The sequence below is a fragment of the Camarhynchus parvulus genome, chromosome 1A (genome assembly GCF_901933205.1).
Source record: "Camarhynchus parvulus chromosome 1A, STF_HiC, whole genome shotgun sequence".
Taxonomy (NCBI): domain Eukaryota; kingdom Metazoa; phylum Chordata; class Aves; order Passeriformes; family Thraupidae; genus Camarhynchus; species Camarhynchus parvulus.
This window is the reverse complement of record NC_044586.1, coordinates 12,598,498-12,617,884: the sequence shown is the minus strand read 5'-3', so window position 1 is coordinate 12,617,884 and position 19,387 is coordinate 12,598,498. Positions and strand designations below refer to the sequence as shown.

The following is a 19,387-nucleotide window of genomic DNA, read 5'->3' as shown; positions in this document are numbered from 1 at the left end:
GAGGAACTTCAACAACTGTAGTGTGAACAGTTCTGTGCTAAGCTCTACCCAAGCAACAAGACTTCGTATTTCAAAACATGTTCCATGCTTGATTCCTACTCATCGTCTCTCATATTTTGTTTTGGGAAATATGAGGCATTTTTCAAGCAAACTAGACTTTTCAGTGAAACCTGGGTGGAATATAAGGTTGCAGTTTGATTTTCTGAGATATTTAACTGTTGTATTTTAAATGAAAGCAATGAGACCTAGAAATGAAGAGGTTCTGCCACAGGTTACAAAACCTCACACTTTCACAGTTCAAGTCCTGGTACCTCACTTCTTCCTATGTTAAAAGCAAACATATCTCTGGATGCTTTACCCCTTGAGGAATGTTTTATCAGAATTCATTAAAATCTATAGATACTTAGGAGACCATTAATGTTCCTCTTCCCTCAAAACCAGAGCTGAATTCACAAATCTCTTTTTATTATGGTCCAAACTCAAGTTAAGTTCTCCTCTGTGGGAATTTACTTGAAGAAAACGCTGTAAATTGGCCATCTGTTGGATTAGACAACCACAATCCCAGACCCACAGTGCCTCATTGTCTCCTTCTTGCTTGCCTTCCTTCTGTTCCTTTTTCAAATGCTAAAAAAGAAGATCTGAAGCCTTACCCCAGAAACTCAATAATATACCTGAGGAGACAGATTCTCGTCGGAGGGCAAGTCCCTTTGGTTCTCATTCCCTTGCAGGCTTGTTTTCCATCTCTTCTCCTGCACTGGGACTAGGTGTGGGCATCCATTGTGTCTCTCCATGGTTTGTCTTTGCCTCACTTTTAAAACCTCGAGTGCTCTTCAGCTGAGGTGAGAGCTTTGGGCTCACTTGCCTGCTGAGCCACAGAGAAATCCTGAATATACAGAGCCTGTCAACAGCAGGCACTGCAGGTTGAAGGTGTGCGCTTAACAATCAGCTACTAAACCTGTAAAGGCTTCTAATTGAATTGCTAAAACCACAAAAGGGAGGGCTGGCCTTTGCAACACAGTTCCCACCAAAGCTGTTTTTCTGCTCCTAGGGCTTCTCTTTTTAAATGTTTTCATTTTCCTGGCAGCAATTCTATTCTCTATTACTGCAGTTTCTCTTCAGTGGTTATTCAGATTAAGCAGTTTGAAAATTCTTTGCTGTTGAGCTCTGGAGTTTTCAGTTGTGCAAATGGTAGGGGATATTGAGAGAAGGGGAAACTCTGGAATCCCTGAAGAAGCGCTTCCTTCCTTAACATGCTGATACAGGGATCAGATCCTTTTCCTCAAAGTAGCACACTTCAACAATTGAACTGTCTTTTTTCAGAGACCATACTGGAAAAGTCTGCTGCTCCTATTTCCTACAGCCTGTGACTACATTGATTCCAGCACCCCAGCAGTGCCTGCTGCCTTGGGCTCTGGGTACCTGCCAGGGCCAGGAGTGCTCTCGTGGTGCCAATCATCTGTGTGCCTGTGCATTTCACTCAGAACACAGATGTTCAGATACTCTTCCAGTTTGAATATTCAATCAGGTAGATTTAGGGCAGTCTCATCACAAAACATAAATATTTGTTTGAGCTAGGCCTATAAGCCTTTCCCTCCACTTTCCTTCTGCCTTAGGATGAGAGGAATTTGGTTCATACATGACAGTTTCAAGGAACTCTCACAACAAGAGCTTAATGGGAGCACAAAAGACTGTCAGTTATCATAAAATCCACGGGCAAAACTCCAGAAAATGTTTAACAGCAGATTTCAGGTAGGTGTCATCTAAATTATCCTATGAAAGGCAGTGTTTCTCTCAAGCACATTGCAAGGATGGCTTCTTATACACTTGCTGCTAATATTTTGGCTGCTGAAATCAGATTATTTGTCTTTGTTTTAATTAGGTGATGGTGTCAGCTGTCTAGGAGTGAAAAGTTGCCCAATTGCAACTGGTACAGCCAGACAAGGGAATTCAGACACTTTTGCATCCTCTCACTAGGAGCAGGGATGAGAGTGGAGTAGGCCACACTGTTCTAATGGTATTGTGGAAGATCCCCTAATATCCAAATGCTGTGCTCTCTTTGCCTAAATCACCATAGAGAAGGGCTTTATATTGCATTTATCAATAACATCCACTGTGCCTGGTTCACACCTGCTTACACCCAGCTGAGACATACTTTATCTGCTGAGGTTTGGGTTTTGAGATCTGTGGCAGAAAATGCAGTTGAAGGCTTACATCAGACATGATATATTTGGAACTGTATCAAGGGGTAACAGGGATTCTGTTCTTCAGCCATTCACTGCTGCCGTGCCTTCGACATTTTTCCAACTCTATTGGTGAATAAATCTCACTCAAACTCTATGAGCACACAGTAAGCACATATCAGCTTAACCTTCACAATCATGGCACACAGTAATGCATCCCCAGTGAAGGTGCCAGACCAGTCTCTTTGGCTTTCATCGCTGATACTTGAACTTAAAAAAAAGGAGTAAATACTGCACCTTTTTTTAAAGACCAAACTGAGATGAGGATAACAAAATTTAAAAAATTAATAATAGAATCACAGAATGGTTGAGGTTGGAAGGGACCTCTGGAGTTCATCTTGTCTACCCTCCCACTCAAGTGGGGTAACATAGGTGACCTTTATGCACCTTTAATCACTTTTGTTTTGAAGGTTTTTGGTTGTATTTGCAGCAAGTGACCCTCCAAGTGCTTAATTGAATTTAGATAAGCACCCAACAGCTCAAAATTCTCACTGAATATAAATTTAATTTATCTGAAACTTGGTAAACAAACCCTAGTGAAAAATCCCATGAAAATCACTTATTTTTGTCACACTGGAATAAAATGGAGTAGAAATTAATTTACTGGATTAATCTCCATTTGTTTACCAGAATTTGACTAGTAGCTGGCCTCATTCTTTAAACTATTCATCACCTCTTTTTTTGATATTTCTAAGAGTTCCTATTTATTCTGCTATTGGACTAATTTGATTAGAATAGTCCTTACGTTGCTCTCTTGGTATTTCCAAGTATGGATAAATAACAAAAGGAAAAAAAATCCCCTTTTCATAATTGCAAGTCGAGCTTATGCTATTGAGATGGAGTTGCAGTTTATTAATGTGCTCCTGTACTCACAACCACAGCTTTCTCCAAGTTTCAATTACTTTCAGGTACCAGAGTTCATGGCCAAACAGTGATTGTAACAGAGAGATTAATCTGGGTCTCCAATGTATGTGGACAGCACACCTGCTCCAAACGTGGCACAGGGGGAAAGAAAGGCACAGAAACCCACCCTGCCTGATAACTGCATGATTGTCCTGACCATCATGAAGTGTTATCAGCACTTCAGAACCTAATGGGAAGCAACAAGGTGAGGAGTACAGGGTGCCTGTAGAAAATTGTATTAGACGCATGAAAGACCAGGAGAGTGTACAGTTTTCAACACTCTGCATGTCTGAACTGATGGCAGCACTTTTTAAATCTGTTTCAGGACAGAACAGAGCTTCCTTGCTTTGGGATCAGTGACCCAGCAGTCCTGGACTGTGTGCCTTTAAAATTTTCAGGGCAAAGTCACCAGCTCAGATAAAGGAGTATAACTGCATTGTGGCTTTAATTCAATTATGTCAGTCACTGAGCATCTTGCCCTTGAATAGCTGGAGAAGGAAGCTCTTCCCTCTCAATGACTTTATCAACGGGATAGATAGGCTGGAAGAAAGGAAATATTACTGTCTGAATTAAAACTTAACTTATTATAGGGAAGTAATTAAGGGATAAAATCACAGAGGGCTACATTTTCTTTCTCACCAAGAAATCTCTGCAGCAGGGTAAGGGAAGACATCAGAACCTTACTGATGGCTGCAGCATTTTAATTTACATGGTCAGCCACAGACAAGAAGTGTCTTAGAATAGCTTGTGTGCTTGGTGTCCCCTCAGAGGACTTTCCATGGCTGGAAGGCTGGTATAAAAGAGATTTGTTGTCTGTGCTTCCTCCTTGAAGAGGAGAAGAAAGGTGACAGAAGCAGACTCCCATTACAGTTAATTTGCCTTGAGGAGCTCCCTTTGAGTATAAAGAGTGAGGACACCAATCTATTTCACAAGTGGTGTGAATTAAAATAAAAATAAGAAAATTTTACTCATAACTTTTTCCAAAGGAAAGCCTAGAAAGCCCATGACAGAGTGCATTTTGTAACCCAGGTTTGAGCATGTTTGTATCTTTCCTGTTCGTGAAACTGCCCTCCCTGCATATTTAATTTCTTCTATCTTTATTTCTGGTTAAGGGAACCTCTATAGGTAAGAATATGTTACAAGAAGAATCCTATTACACATTTAGAGATTTCTAGCCACTCCTGTATTTGTGCCCTAACATTCTTCAATGCAGCTTCCCTTTGATTTAGATCACAGGAAAATAAGTTTTGATCTTCTCTCCTTGCTTTTCCTATTGATCTTTTGGCTTGTTTATATCTGCTTATACTTAAACTCTATTAAATTTCCTCTTGACTTCTTTTTTTTTTTTGCCATCTACTTCCAGTCATTGGCTCTGTTATCAGAGGTTACTTTCTGCACTGATAAAGGCATTCCTTACAGCTATCTGAAATGCCTCCCTAGAACCAAGCCATATTTTGACTATCCCACTTCTTGTACTCGATCCTGCACTTAATCACGTGCTTAAAGGATTGAAACCCACCCCAAAACAGATAAAACACCCTGAATTTCAGTTCACTTGCATCCATTTTTTTGTGCACAGGATCCCTATCTGGCATTATATATCCCACTTCTCAGAAGGAAACCATTCTGTTTGGGGGTAGCTTTGATAATATTTTTAATGGTTTTTATTCTGTGTTGAAACTGAATTAGGACCCTTTAAATGTTCCTACAGAAGTGAAACTCTGCCAAAAAGCTATTAGCAGCCCAGGATGCCTTTGATTCAGGAACCCTGCTAAGTATATTAACTATTTTTTCCTCTATGATTGTAGCTGCTGACATTATGGAGCTATTATGTGACTCTGTGGAGTCAGAGAAAAGAAGCATGGGGAATCATAAGGTAGTACTCGTTTTCAAATGTGGTCTGGCATGAAAACCATCCTACCAGAACCCCTCACTGCAGTTTGCATGGAAAATGTTAGTAGCAACATCCCTGTCAGCATTCCTTATCCAAGAAGGTAGTTTGTCTTGCTATGAATTGCAGGTAGTCTTTACCTGACTGTAAATTTCAAAGTATTTTGAATTTGTTCATTGCAAAAATGAACCAGCAATTCAGTTATCCAAAGTCAGGTGTTAGTGGTTCAAGAGTGTCACAGCTGCTTGAACAGCCCTGCTGCATAAGAAACTCACTTTTTAAATGACCACACCATATAAAACAGCAAAGGACAGAAGGAGAAGAGGAGGATGGGAAGAAAAGACTCTTTCCCACAGAAAAGCAATACCAGCTAAGCACAAGGATAAAATACCCTGACCCTGCCAGGGACCTAAAATTGTCAGGAGCTGGGTCTGAATTGGAATGGAGTGAAACAAGAATAGTTTTGTGTTCCAATTCATGCAGTCAGTTCCCACTGCAGGAAGGGGAGAGAATGTGTTCATAAAAGTGTGTAGAAATCTTCTAAAAATTGAGCTTTGGACTTGTGGCATTCTCTGCAATCTGTTGTCAGGGATTTGGAAGCTGTAAAACCAAAGCCCAGTGGGGCAGCCATGGATGGCTGGTGCTCCTGGATAAGCTGGGGCATCCCTCTGGTGCTTTGTGCCAGCTGTTGGGCACTGCTGCTGCTCAACCTGCTGGGTGGATACACCAGAGGAGCCAGAGTGAGACATAACACATGGAACTCTCTGTCCAGCCTTCTGTTTTGTATTTGCAGGGAAGGGACCAGCTTTACCAGTCTTCCCAGGTGGTCTGTGGTGGAAGAAAGGTTCTTTCTGAAATTAATATGACACCTGGCAGCAGTGGTTGCTGTGGGAGAGAAATCCTGTGGTCAGTAAGATAAGTCATTGCCTCATTTAACCACTTATGTCACTGGAAAAGCCTGCTAAACTGCCATTCCTTGGGGGGAAATGAATAGCTGAGAAGGAAAATGGCCAAGCTCAACAGCACAAATGATATAATTGCAGAGCATGTTAAAGAGGCATTATCAAGTGAAGTGGGCTGGATGATTTACTTCGAATCTGCTCAGTGAAAATTTTACACTGAGAGACATGGGGCAGTGCCAAGGTTAATCATCTGCATGGCTTGTCCATGGCAAACACTCCCTGCATGGACATCTATCTCCTCTTTAGAACAGAGAAACCACAGAGTGTAATCAGAGAACAAGAATGAGAGATCCAACCCTCTGTATCACATCTCCAATACAAAAATATATTCTTTTACATTGCCACACGGTACTAATGAGACCACAAAGTTAACAGAGCATAAGGAGAACAGCACACCATCTCCTACATGGAGTTTGCACTTTAAAGCTCCCTGGGGCATGTCTTTAGAGATAAGAAAATTTGTAGAACCTAACTAAGAGGTGTTTTATAAGTAAAAAGTGTTTCTGCATGATTACCCTGCTTATTAAAGATGCAAAAGATTGAACTGCTCTTCCAGACTCTTTGATTTCTTAAGACAATTTGACATCACTGTTTATGGCTGGTTTCATGTTTGTCAGGGAAAATACAATCAACACTTGCAAAAGTTTCTTGAATAATAAAATTCAGTACAATTCCAGAGACTTCAGCTGGTCAAGAAGGGAAAATATATCAGATGGATTCTTGACAGTGTTAGGGAAACAGAAGAGTTATGCAGCCAATTTCACAGTGGCAAGCATGCTAATTCCTCTGTTTATAGTAATTGTCAGATTCAGTTCTGGTTTATGAAGGCTTAAGCATTTGCAATTTATTAAGTGTCTGGAACAGTTAAGGTGCATTTTGCAGGTTATCTTCTCTTCAGAAAAAATAATTGTATTAGTCACATTTCTGCATAATTGATATTCATACTATAAGAAATGCTATCTTACAATAAATGAAATATTTATAGTATTTTGAAATATTCATTGGTCATGAAGAACAGAAGAATGCAAGAAGGGACAAAGACCTTGGATATTGCTATGACAGAATTACTGTATACGTTCAGAAAGTATTTTGAAGTAATTTTAAGAGTTATTGCAGGTTTTATTTTAATGTTCTAGATGTTTACAAGAATTTATAAAATTTTAATGTTTCTTGTTTACAAGAGTAAAAAATACAGTTTAGTTTTAAAATATATTTGAAAAACAAATGACCATACAAAGCTAAGCTTTGGAGAAAAATATCCTACTGAATTTGATTGAAAATACCTCTGTTTCTATTATTTTTGAAATATTCACCAAGATGCAGAATTCATAATAACGCAAATTTTGATAATACAAATTATGGTGTTTACTTGGCATGTTAGGTCTGTGTATTTGAAATCCCCTTCCAGAAAATACAAGGCTGAAAGGGAACTGTGAGGAAGGAACACTTTCCCTGTGAAAAACAGAGTTCCCTGTGGAGCCTGTTTTTCCAAATGAAATTATTCTCAGCTCTCATACCTTAAACACACATGGGCTGGTCAGGCAGGGAGAAGCTACACACAAAAAGCAAGGTATCGTTTGGGAATGATTTGTTCTTTCAGCCTTTTGCTACAGAGGATGATAAAGAACATATTACTCTGGGGATATTTAATGGTTAGGGATCCTTGACTGTGTAGTACACAGGTTGAGACATATCTGAACCCTGTTTAATACATTTCTGGCAGTGGAGGGCATGTCCCACACACTTTACCTTTGTGCAATCCTCTCAGTTGTCAGTTTTTCCCCAAAATCCTGGCAGATAGCAGGGCTGGCAGAGTTCAAGCAGGCTTCTGCCTGCAATTTCTAGCATGATTTCAGCTTTTTCCTTCCATATGAATTATACAGAGGGGCTCTCTCCAGGTATGTGGAGCCCTGCTGCCTTCACACATGAGCCTGATGGACACCTCTGCCCAAAGTCCTGCCCTGTGGTGCTCTGCTGAAACACTATTTGAACATCAGGGTCAATCTTTATATAAAGCTGATGAAATTAACCTATAGTTTAGGCTTCATTATAAGCAAACTGTTGATTCCTTTGTCCCTTTATGTGTCCCTGAAAGTCATCAAAGAAAACGTGGCTGCAACCAACACCAGCTCTAAAGAAGGCAAAGAGTTTTCTTTCTCAATATGCAGTGATGCCTGGAAGAGGCAGCTCCTAGCCATGCTCTAGGAGATGTGTGGTGCCCAATCATACCTGAACTTAATGTTTCTGGTCACAGACCCCTTCCTCTGGAAACCTGTGTGATTAAAGACCTAATTACATTGTTTTCCCTATCCTCGGTCTGTATACTCCAATCTGACATTAGAAATCTCATTTGTTTAAGCAAATGAAAGATGTCTGTCCCAGCTAATTAAGATTTGGCAACACTGCAGTACACATTTTTCAAAGAAAACATCACTCCTGTCTTCTTGCCAGAGGCAGGTAAATGTGATGTGAGTGACAACCTGACTGCTGATTCTGGCTTAAAAATTAAGAGAGTGAGGCTGAGCCCCTACTGTGGAAGCACAGGGGACAAAATATCTTGGCAGTGACAAGCATGTTGCAAACTCCCTGCACCAGCAATGCCAATGTTTCAAGGCTGCATAAAATTCAAGAAAAAAGGTCACTAAGGAGCAGCTGATTGCAGAATTTGAATAGTGCTACTCTGAGAAATGGAATCTCACAAAAAAATTTGTGTTTCTGTTTGAGAGTTTGTGAGCGATATTATAGTTGGCCATTTTTCTTCTCCTCTCTTGTCTGACAATAAATACAATGAAATTCTCTTAAATTCCATTATGATTTCCCTACCCATTGTGGCAACCTTACCCTCTGCCAAGTCTGTTGGCAAAATTCCAATATTTTTGGAAAACAACTGGGGAAATCCATCACTTATACGAGCAGAAATCTTGGTAATGCCCACTCATAAATAGGTGTAATTGCAATTGATGAGGTGTGCTCAAGATGAGGACAGCTATCAAAGTGCAGCACTAGAAATAGTGTGGTTATTTTAGATAGGGGTTTTAACATCTTTTGTCCAGTCAAACCTAGTAGGAGTAGATAAATAAGTAGATATCCGAAATTCAGGAGCAAAACCAAAAGGGACAATCCTTCTGGTTTCACAAAATTGCACAAGACAAGGAAATCTTTTGAGAGTGAGAGGGAAGGAAATGTTACTATTATTCACTGAACTGTGAATTACCCCTCTTAAGAACAGAAAAGTGGCAGGTCTGAGGAAGAAATCCTTTCAGGAGGTCCACACATGTTGAAGCCTAGAATTTAGTTACAGTTTAATGCCTGGATATGTTTCAAAATGATACAGTACTAGGAAAGAAATAAAAACATCACTGAAGAGAAATGAATGGAAAAGTTTTCTATAGGCCATCAGACTCTAAATTGTCCCTGTTATTTGCACTAGCAGAATGGTGCAGTAAAAAGCATCTAGATTTGGAAAGGAGTACAGAAACAAACAAACAAAAAGCAAACCAAAAACCAGAGACTGAACAGCGAGGGTAATTCTGAATTTAGGTTTCCAAAGCTGGTAGAGTCATTAATTGGGAGTGGGACAAAGGTGCAAATGAGAAGGAAGAAGCAGAAGAAAGATGGGTGTCTATGCTTTGTACAGGGTTTTTGTCACTGTTGTCTGAACACTTCACAACCTCATCATGAGATTAATTAGTTCATCCTATCATACTCCTGAAAATTGAATGATGGAAATTTTCCTGGACAGTGGAAAGGAAAAACCAAAACCAAAACCAAAATCAACAAAAAACCAAGCAAAAAAATAAAAAAAAACCACCAAAAAAACAAAAAAAAAAAACCCCAAAAAAAAAAAAAAAAAGAAAACCACCCAACCAAAAAAATCCCACAAAACCAAGGAAAGCTAGCGTAGTAAACTATTTATTGCTTTTTTGGGCTTTAGGTAATTAAATTTTGACATTACAATGCATGGCTCAAATAAGCAGTTGGACGATAATTTACACCTGGTATTATCTGTTGGGCTGTGTTCTACTGAGCTCAGTCTTCTGTGAAAGAATCAACAAAGAATTTTTCTCCTCTGCCTTCTAGACCTTTTCCCCAACTCTGCCACTTACAACACTCAGATTCCACATTTGGTCTCATTATTCCTGGGGGCACAGATGAAAAACCTTTAATCTCGTGAAGGCAGTGTGGAGGTGCCACAGCCTCTAAAAAAGCCTGTGAGGGTTGGCTGCCCTGGCCTTTCCTCCTGAGACCCTCAGTGTGGGCCCCCTCCTCAGGCCCCAGCTTTGTGCCTGGTCCTACACCCCAACTGTGGGGCATCCACAACATCCAGGAGGGGACAAGAGGGTCCCTTCCACTCTGGTGACATGGGGACACAGTGCAGCCAAGGGGAGGCTCCCAGAGATAATTCAGCTGTCTCTCAGCTCTCTCCATGCCCATTTCTGAAATCTCTTTGGACTAAATTGCTGGCTGGGTTATCTGCTCCAATGGCCGTGCCCTGCCCAAAGAGCTGTATGGAGGTTACAGACTGAAGCATATGCAGCTTATATGGAACTGGTTCCTATCCCAGATGGAACAGGAGAATTGGAAGTCAGATTATCCTTGACTTTGAGGATTGTCCCTGCATGCAGGTTTGAACCCTGCTGGTCATGTAATGCTGCTAAATTGTCCTGCACTGACAATGCCTACGCTGTGAAGCAGAGGACTTTGTTTCTCAGAGTCATCAGTCCAACAACTTCCATCAGTCCTGAACAACCTTGAAGGAGAAGCGTAATTTCTTTTTTTTTTTTTTTTTTTTTAAAGATTGTTACCTTAAGGATATTAGAAGACAATCAGTGTCTGACTATAGTAATCATCTTTTACAGGAGAAATGACACGTCCCAGTCAGACATCCTTTGGGGACATGACCTCTTTTATCAGCACACTTATTAGAGTGGACCACTGGTCTTAGAGGCTGCCTAATGAATACAAATCTCCTTGCAAACTAAAAACATTCCTGTTGAAAGCCTCTGCAGTGCCTGGTGGGTTTAAAAACAGGTTTGCTCTCCTGCAGCAAGTGGAACTTTATATTTACATCTCCAGAGGTTTCTGTGTTTATTGATTACTATAACGCCACATCAACACCTTGGGGTCCTCGGCTTGTGCCTTGCTGGGTGACAATTAGGGACAGAGAATGAAGTGTCTGGGAGTCTCTGGGGTCTCAGAACTGAACTGCAATGAGTGGATCCCCAGTCCTGGCTGACCACTGGCAGCTGAGAGATTCTCATAAAGCATGCTGGGTGTTTCTAATCTGTCTGTAGAACCTCCTGTGAGAGCATCTGCTCCATCCATAGCACAGGACTGAAACCCTGGCAGGAAAGAGTGAAGGCAATGGGAAGTGTCTGAAGATAGATAGAGGAGTAAAAAGAAGGACAACAGGAGGAAGACCAAGGGAAAAGGGAGAAAAAATGGGGAGAATGAAGGGTGAGAAAATGAAAGGCATAAGAAAAGGTGAATGAGATGTTCTGAAGCTTTTACAGAAATGACACAGGTTTTCCCTGCAGGATGTGCACAGGGGTTGTAGTTGGTGCAGAATGGTAGAATTACCCCATGTTTGAAGCTTCAGAAGCTTCAGTTAGTTTCTGGACACACAATAGTTGCAAGCAGCCTAAGACTAGTGAATATCCTTGTTCTTTTCATGTGTAATAAGAAAAGTTTGAGCCTGTTGACAAAGACCAACGATTTTTTCATTAGAGTTTTTTCAAGCTAACAAAAATTAAAGACAAAAAATTGATGTTGCAGGCACATAATTACATACCAGAGCTCTGTCACCTATCTACTGTCATCAGATCACCATAAATTCTACCTTAGGAAAGGTATACAGAGAACCTTGATAGAGGATATTGAGGGAAGCATGAAATAAAATTAAAAACCTGTTTTCTCCCTGTGCTTCAGGATGCTTCTGCTCATCCTAATGCTTTTAAGCAAAACTGAGTGTAGTAATGTATGAATAACAGATAGTAGCTGGTAAGAGGAGACTGCCTGCTGCCCCCAGAGCACTTAGCAGTGTTGTGCTGTCTGTCTGTCTGTAAGTGATCTGAGGCAGCACATGGCACAGAAACACTGCATTATTCCTGGCTGGTTGCACCAGCACCAGCACCACGAGGTGCAGCCCCACGGTGCTATCACATTTTTGAGCTTGGCCCTGAACAGAAACTCTCTAAAGGCTGCAGTTATAAATAGACCTGGTACACTGCTTTATCACCTCTACAGCCTGAGCTGAGGGGTGGGCTCTGGGGTTGACTGCGTGTTGACTGCTCTGAGTTATGTGCACCAACATCCTGGAGTTTCACTGGAAGATCACAGTGAGTTTAATGAGTAACAGAGCCCTCAGTTCAGTAACTGTAGGAATTAACAATAAATGCATAATAGATAGATTTTTTAATTTGCATCCCTATCACATGCTCTGTCTGCATCTTAATTTTGCAGATAATGCTCTAGGAGACAGAATATCAAATTGTTTTCTAAAGTGATGTAATACTATATTAAAGTATGTACTGTAGATTTCTATGAAATGCTGCTATCCCCAGAAACCCCATCTGACTTAAATAGGAGCACTACTGTCTGTGAAGTAAGAAAAAACAAGAGACTGCAAATAAAGATAACAGTTCTGTGATATGTCTGATCTGGGGAGTGATATCCTCTAATGTGGCTACTGGGAGAGCTGTTGGATTTAATTTTATTTAACATAATTTTTAATTCAAGCACATAAACAGCTTAGAAATGAAACAATATGAATATATTATAAGACATAATGGAGCAGATGGAAAATAATACAAATTAACTTGAGCTCTGATTTGGGAAAGCACTTAAGCAGGCGCTTACTCAGCAAAATTTTTAGAATGAAATATCAAATTTTTGGAATATGTCTGTATTACTGGTGGCCAGAATGCTGATGGAAGACATTGCACAGCGACACCTCTTTTTGTCATACGTCCTCATGAGTACAGAAATGAGAGGAGGGGAAGAGATTTTTCCCCTTAGCTGTGAAATATGATGCTGCAATTTTGAATTGAAACTCATGATTAGTCTTAAATGTATTTTCAAACTTTAAATACAACTTAAACTTTCTGTTCAAGGAGATATTTTTGTGAATTGAGTGTTCAGGAGATTTGGAACCAGAGCAGGAGTACAGCTCGATCAATGGTGATGTTTGAAGAAAAATTGTCAGAGTATTAATTTGCAATGAAAATTAGATAAATTATTATATTTAGAGAGGTTTGAGCAAGAGGGAAATGGCTAGGTATTGTATTACACTGCAAGAGGGAGATCAAGAAACAGTATTAATTAGAACTTCCTTTAAGAAGCTGATTTAGCAACCAAAAAGCAGCAGCTGGCCTCCCACACCACTCTGCTGAGATCACAACATGGATGAGCACATTTCCCTCAATGGACCAGGTGGAGACAAACTACAGGGAGTCCCACAATGGTGATAACCTTTCCCCCAAAAACATCCTGGTCACCCACAAACTTTGCCAACGTTGATATGTGAGTATGAATGATAAGCAATTAGCACAAGAATGAGAATCTCGAGTGATCCAGTACACTGGGAAAAAAAAATTAAATCAGAAATTAAAATTTGATGAAGGCAAGAGCAAAGTCCTACATGAAGGAAGTGGAAATTAGATAGACAAACAAAAAATGGAGACTATTGTTCTTGTGGAAAAGATCTTGTTATCAGTAAGATCCAATATGCAGTGTTGCTATAAAAAGATAAATATGTGGAACATGCGAATCTGCAAGTTGAGGAAAATAATTATTTCAGCACCTTAAAATAATGAGTGTTCAGCTGGAATACTACATTCTACTTCACACACCACTTTCAGAAATTCCCAAATGTATTATCAGGGGTCCAGGGCAGTAGAATTAAACTGTACAGAGGTCAAGAAATCCTGCAATAGACTGAAATTGGGAGAATTGGAATTTTTTCATTCTAGAGAAGTTTGAATTTCAGAAGGCTGTTTCAAAGGATGAGGAAATGTTCTCTACACTTGTAAGCAATAGCACAAGGAATAATTACTTTGACCTGCAGAAAAAGAGATTTTGATTCCTCATTAGGTAAAAGTTCTAGCTAAAAAAGAGAGTTAAATGCTGGATCAGTGGACCAACACAGTTTTGTAGCATCTCCATCCATGGAGGTCTTTAATATCAGGGTTTACAGATACCTGTCAAGGATAATTAAGATATCCCCAGCACTGCTTCCATGGAGAAAGGGTAAAAGCATCACAGGCCCCTTTCTAGCACTTTCTGGTATAATTTTTGAAATGTCTGATCAGGACACCATTACAAGGCTTGCAAGAGGGGGCATGCACCAGTGGGTGGTTTGATAGCTCTTTTCCATTTTGATAGCTCTTTTTCCACTTTTACTCTCTGTTATTTTCACCTTTACCTTATGGAGCTTGTTTGGTACTCTGAAGGATGGCTGGCAAAGTCACATACAGTTTTAGTGAAGGGAATGTCTGTGAGTGCACAGAGCAGCAGCACCATTCTGTATCAGAGTGGGATAAGTTATATTAAAAAAAAAAATCAGAATTCTTCCATATGAAGAAGGGGTTCTCCCATATAACACCTGAACTTATGGGAAGAAGCAAAGAGATCTCTTTCATAATTTCAGTGTAGCTATGTAACATAATCTCTATGCTCCTCTTGAAAATTCTGGAATGAGCTCAGAAAGAGCAAATTGGAGCAATCAGTAGTAAAAGACTCTCAGATGTGTGGTGGTGGTGTTGGCTGTAAAATAAAGGAGAGGAGGGGAAAAAATATTCCTGCATGGGTAAAATTGAATTTTTTATCCATATTGACACAATTTGAGGAAGTTATTTGCACACACCTTCTAAAAGGTGAGCTAAATGACTTGCATTCAAATGAAAGAAGAATTCTCTGCACAGAGCTCCCTGTAGTTTCTGAGCTGCTGGAAATATTATGACTGTAACAAATTGTCCTTCTATTGACTGTAATGAAGCTGTGTCACGTAACAGTTGCTGAGACACTGACATTAGAACTTGCTAAAGATAAAATGCCTTTTGACTTAATGGGAGTTCTATTTACAGTCATTTGTCTTCACATACAATCTAAAAATACAAGCATTTATCTTTGTATGTTTTCTAAATCAAGTCACTTCATACTTCTACCGGGCTCCCTTAATAATTCTGCCAAGATCAAATAAAGAATTTAATGGGCCAAAGAATGCAAATTGTGCTGTAAAACTTCCTGCACAGATCTTTGGAATCTGAAATCAGATTCCAGCTTCCAGTACTTATGCTACAGGGCAGGGCAACAAAGGTGAGTGACCTCAGAGTAAAACAAACCTGCTCAGTATTTTCATTTTTAGGATTCGGTCCTTTGCTGACACAACATCTGAAAACATATTCAATTGGGCATTACTTTCAAATATATGTCCATTTTGGAAAGGCCATCAGGAGAATTTGGAGTTCAAAGCAATCCTTCACAGCAGGACAGAAGCCGTTAGCCCCAGTAATTCCCAGTGTATGTACATTAAGAAAGTGCATGGAACTGAACTACACTATAATTTAAAATCTGTCTGGCTTTGTAACATGCAACTCACCTGTTCTGGGGTGTGCATAAAAACTAATTTTGTAGGCTTTAGTGATTCTGCAGTACTTTATATTACAGCAATTTAATTTTGTGATAACTTAAAACCACATAGAAAAAGAGAAATCTGAAACCTTAACACTGATGCAACTTTTGGCTGATTCAAGAAAATGGGTAGATGGAAAGGAAAACTACACAATGGTATTTTGAAAACTGTACAATGCAAAAGGGAGAGCATTATTCACTCCCTGGTTGTGTTGCCTGGCATCAGAAAAAAAACAAAACCCAAAAAGAACTCAAAACAAAACTAGAAATCCAAATTTCATTGCCTGAAATTCTGCTAGGATAGATTTTTTAAAATTAATATGTGACCAAAGTAAAATATTCATATGGGATTCAGTAATTTGGAATTAAATTTTTCTGCTGGGAAAAGAAATTGTTTGACACATCAGAAAGATTTATACATAGGTAAATGAAATAGTAATTGATAAACAGTGCAGCATGTTGTAGTTTTAGAAAGTAATATGAATTAGAAAAGAAGGGGGAAAAAGCTTCAAACAAACAAAAACCCCCCACAAAACAACAAGAACAAAAACAAAAACCTCACAACATTTTTTTCCCACTTCAGGTGCTGAATTTTCACATTAAAAATTCCAGAGGCACAAAGAATATGAAGTTGGAGAGGAGGACTAAGATCACTGATAGCAGTAACTTTATGGAGCTCTGATTATCTACTTTTTTTCTGAAAATAATTTATTTATGAAACTTCAAGAATCAAGCTGTCTGGAGCTCAGTCAGAACTCACTGTTTATTCAGTATCTAGTACAAGGGGAATTTTCATGGGAACTTTGAATCCTCCTCCAGTGGCACCATTAATTAAATAGGAATTAGGCATGGCAATTTCGGGCATATCTTTATTTGTAAGAAAAAACCCTAATCTACAGAAGTAGCTTGCTCTGTACCTTACAGCTAAGGCAGAGCATTACAGATATTGTGCTGGGGGTAAGAGTATGTTCCAGGCTCAGGGTCCCAGATCATAGACATTTTCATTTTCAAAAGCAAAGGCTGCTGAAATGATTGACAGTGTGCAAACGCATAACAAGTTCTTCACAGACACACCTGCTGATAAAAATCCTGCTGAAATCAATGGATCTGCTCCCAAGAACTTCCACAGAAAAATCTGAAGTCTCAAGAAAGTAGGTGGCAAGGGAGAAGAACAAGGAGAATTTCCTTTTAAGTACCAAGGGAAAGAGGCACCAGGTCTCTGTCCCTGGGGTATTTCACCCTTTGTTCCTTGTTCTTCATATTAATCAGAAGCTTTATATCAAGGGCTGTAGCAAGGTACCCCTTTCTGGTTGAAACAAAAAATCATTGGGTTTTGAGGCTGGAAAGAAGAAACAACAAGCAAAGCAGACCTCAGAAGTGATTTTCCTCTCCTTCCATGGGATACTGTTTGCCTGATTTTAGTGTTCTGAAAGTCAGGAACCTTAACAAAGCTATTTAGGATCCTTCTACAGCAAAGAACACCACAGAGAAGGGAATGCAGAAGGGAATCTGCCCTCTCTTCATTATCCCCATGGCAGAATGGAATTAAGAGCCACCAGTGGATACTTTACTACACAGGAACACTTGTCAGACCTAGTAGACTAGAAGGCCAGCTTGTAACTGGATTTTGAAACTTAACTGGGAGGAATCCCACATCCCATACTGAACTGAAATATCTCACTGGACTGAGTAAATTTCCCTTGGGAAGCTTCAAGAAAAGACACATCATCACGGCTGTGTTATGGAATTCTCAGTGCCTACTAAGTAGTAAAGCTATTATTCATTTTCCTGCTATTATTCATTTTTATGCTTCTTTTTTGGCATTAGAAAGGGCTTTTAAAGCACATAGATTTCTTTGGCTATTGTTAGGTAAAATGTCAGTCCTCTAGCCTGTGATTAGAAAGCTTTCAAGGTAAAGGTGTTATTTCCTTCTTTCCATTACGTGTGTGAGACAGAGCTCACAGTTGGTGGAAATGAGCTGGAAGGGAGTTCTGAAAACAAAAGAGGGTAATAATGGGATTTTTTTTTACCCTCACTGCAAAGATTGGTAGCAACCACAAAAGCCACACTGTGAAAGTAGCAAGTAGGGTTCTGGTTCACGTCTGCTGCCTTGTGTGGATTTCTCTGTCATCTTAGCTCAGTGCACAAATAAAAAGTCAATCTGAGTGTCTACAAGGCCTGCAACATCCAGCCTTGTGCCTAAACCCTCCTATAATAAAAGTGCAGTGACTAAGGCAGAGCTGACAATTCTGCTGACAGTGCACACAGCGGATCTGAGCACAGCTCATTCTTCCAGATTGTAATGGCTCTGCATTGCTAACAATAGAAAATCTTGCTCAGTAAACTAGGCAGAAATCTTCAAGGACACATACATAATGGGCATCAAGAAGTGTCTTTTTCCCACTTTAGACTGAGGCTACATTAATTGTGTAGATTTGTGCTCTGCTGTTGCTTCACAACACCATTAATGGCATTGTTCCACCACAGCCCATCAAAAGCACCTGCTGAGGAGTGCCTCATAATGAAGATCTTTGATGCAGAAAACAAGAAAGCTCATCCTGTTGCCTTCAAGAGGGCAGCAAGCAGAGTTGATGCAAGAGTCCTGATATTAGCTGGGAATTTAATGCAGGATCTCTCCTGTCTCCTGCCCTCAGAGAAGGAATCTGGGTCACAGGTGTTGTAATTAGGGGTAGGAGTGCACAAGCAGGATGGTCACAGTTTCTATTCTCTGAGCAGAAAAAGAAAGCAATGAGATGGCTACATCCTTCAAGCAACTATAAAAAGAAAAGGAGAGCAGTAATCCAACTGGTGAACAGGTTCTATTCATATTTAAAACTGGCTTTCACCTTACTGAAATCCTTCAGGAGATTGTTAATTTCCTTGTCCAATAAAATAATATTAATTAACAAGATGAAATGTTGATCTACGTTTTGGTAGCTGCGTTTTTCTTTGTGAGTTTTTTTCCTTTTTTGGGTTTTTCCCCTTTTTTTTTTTGGTCTTCTTTGTTGTTGTTGTTGTTGTTGTTTGTTTGTTTGTTTTGTTTTTGGTTTTTTTTTGTTTTTTTGTTTTTTGTGGGGGTTTTTTTTCTAACAATGACAGTAATAATATACTAGGAAGACTCCTCCTCCAGGCCTCTATAAATTAGATGCAAAATATAGTACTGCCAGATCCTGTAATTTTAATGCCTCATATGTTTGGGTTTTCTATTTTGTTTCTCTCCCTTAAAATCCCAGTTCTGTGAATCAAGTTATGATAGCATGTATTGTATTTTGAAAGGAAGTTTCCAGTTCTCAAAACATTCCAACATCTGGAAGGAATGGAGAACAACCCAAAGGTTTTGTTTTAAAGGATGCTTGTTGAGGAATGATCTTCCTTGAGACTGATCTGGGGAGATTTACAGGGTTGAGGTGAAGATGATTCCATATCTGTTGTTTGCAGAAAGGAATCACAAAGGAGCCCAATGAAACCTTCACACCAATATAAAGGTTATTACTGTCTAGTGTCTTATATATGAAGTGGCTTGGGCTACTAGTGAGGAAAGACACAAAACCTTGCTGGGCTGAGGGTGGCACAACTCAAAACCTCCACTCTCTTAGCTTAGGTGCTAGAAGATGAGACTTCCCTCACTTGCCTCTACTCCTTTTTCTTTCTGTGTGTAAATGACTAAAGAACGGAAAGGAAAATGAAAATTCCAATTCATACTGAGGTGCACAACACTGAATAGATTTACAAACCATGCCCAGTGCAATATTAAACAGGAT

General features: G+C 39.6%; 1 protein-coding gene across 2 annotated transcripts in view; it reads right to left on the bottom strand.

Annotated features, from left to right (window-relative positions):
* CHRM2 (cholinergic receptor muscarinic 2) overlaps nucleotides 1-19,387 on the bottom strand; it is an 85,148-nt gene that overhangs the window by 33,281 nt on the left and 32,480 nt on the right. The gene's annotated exons all lie outside the window — the stretch shown is intronic.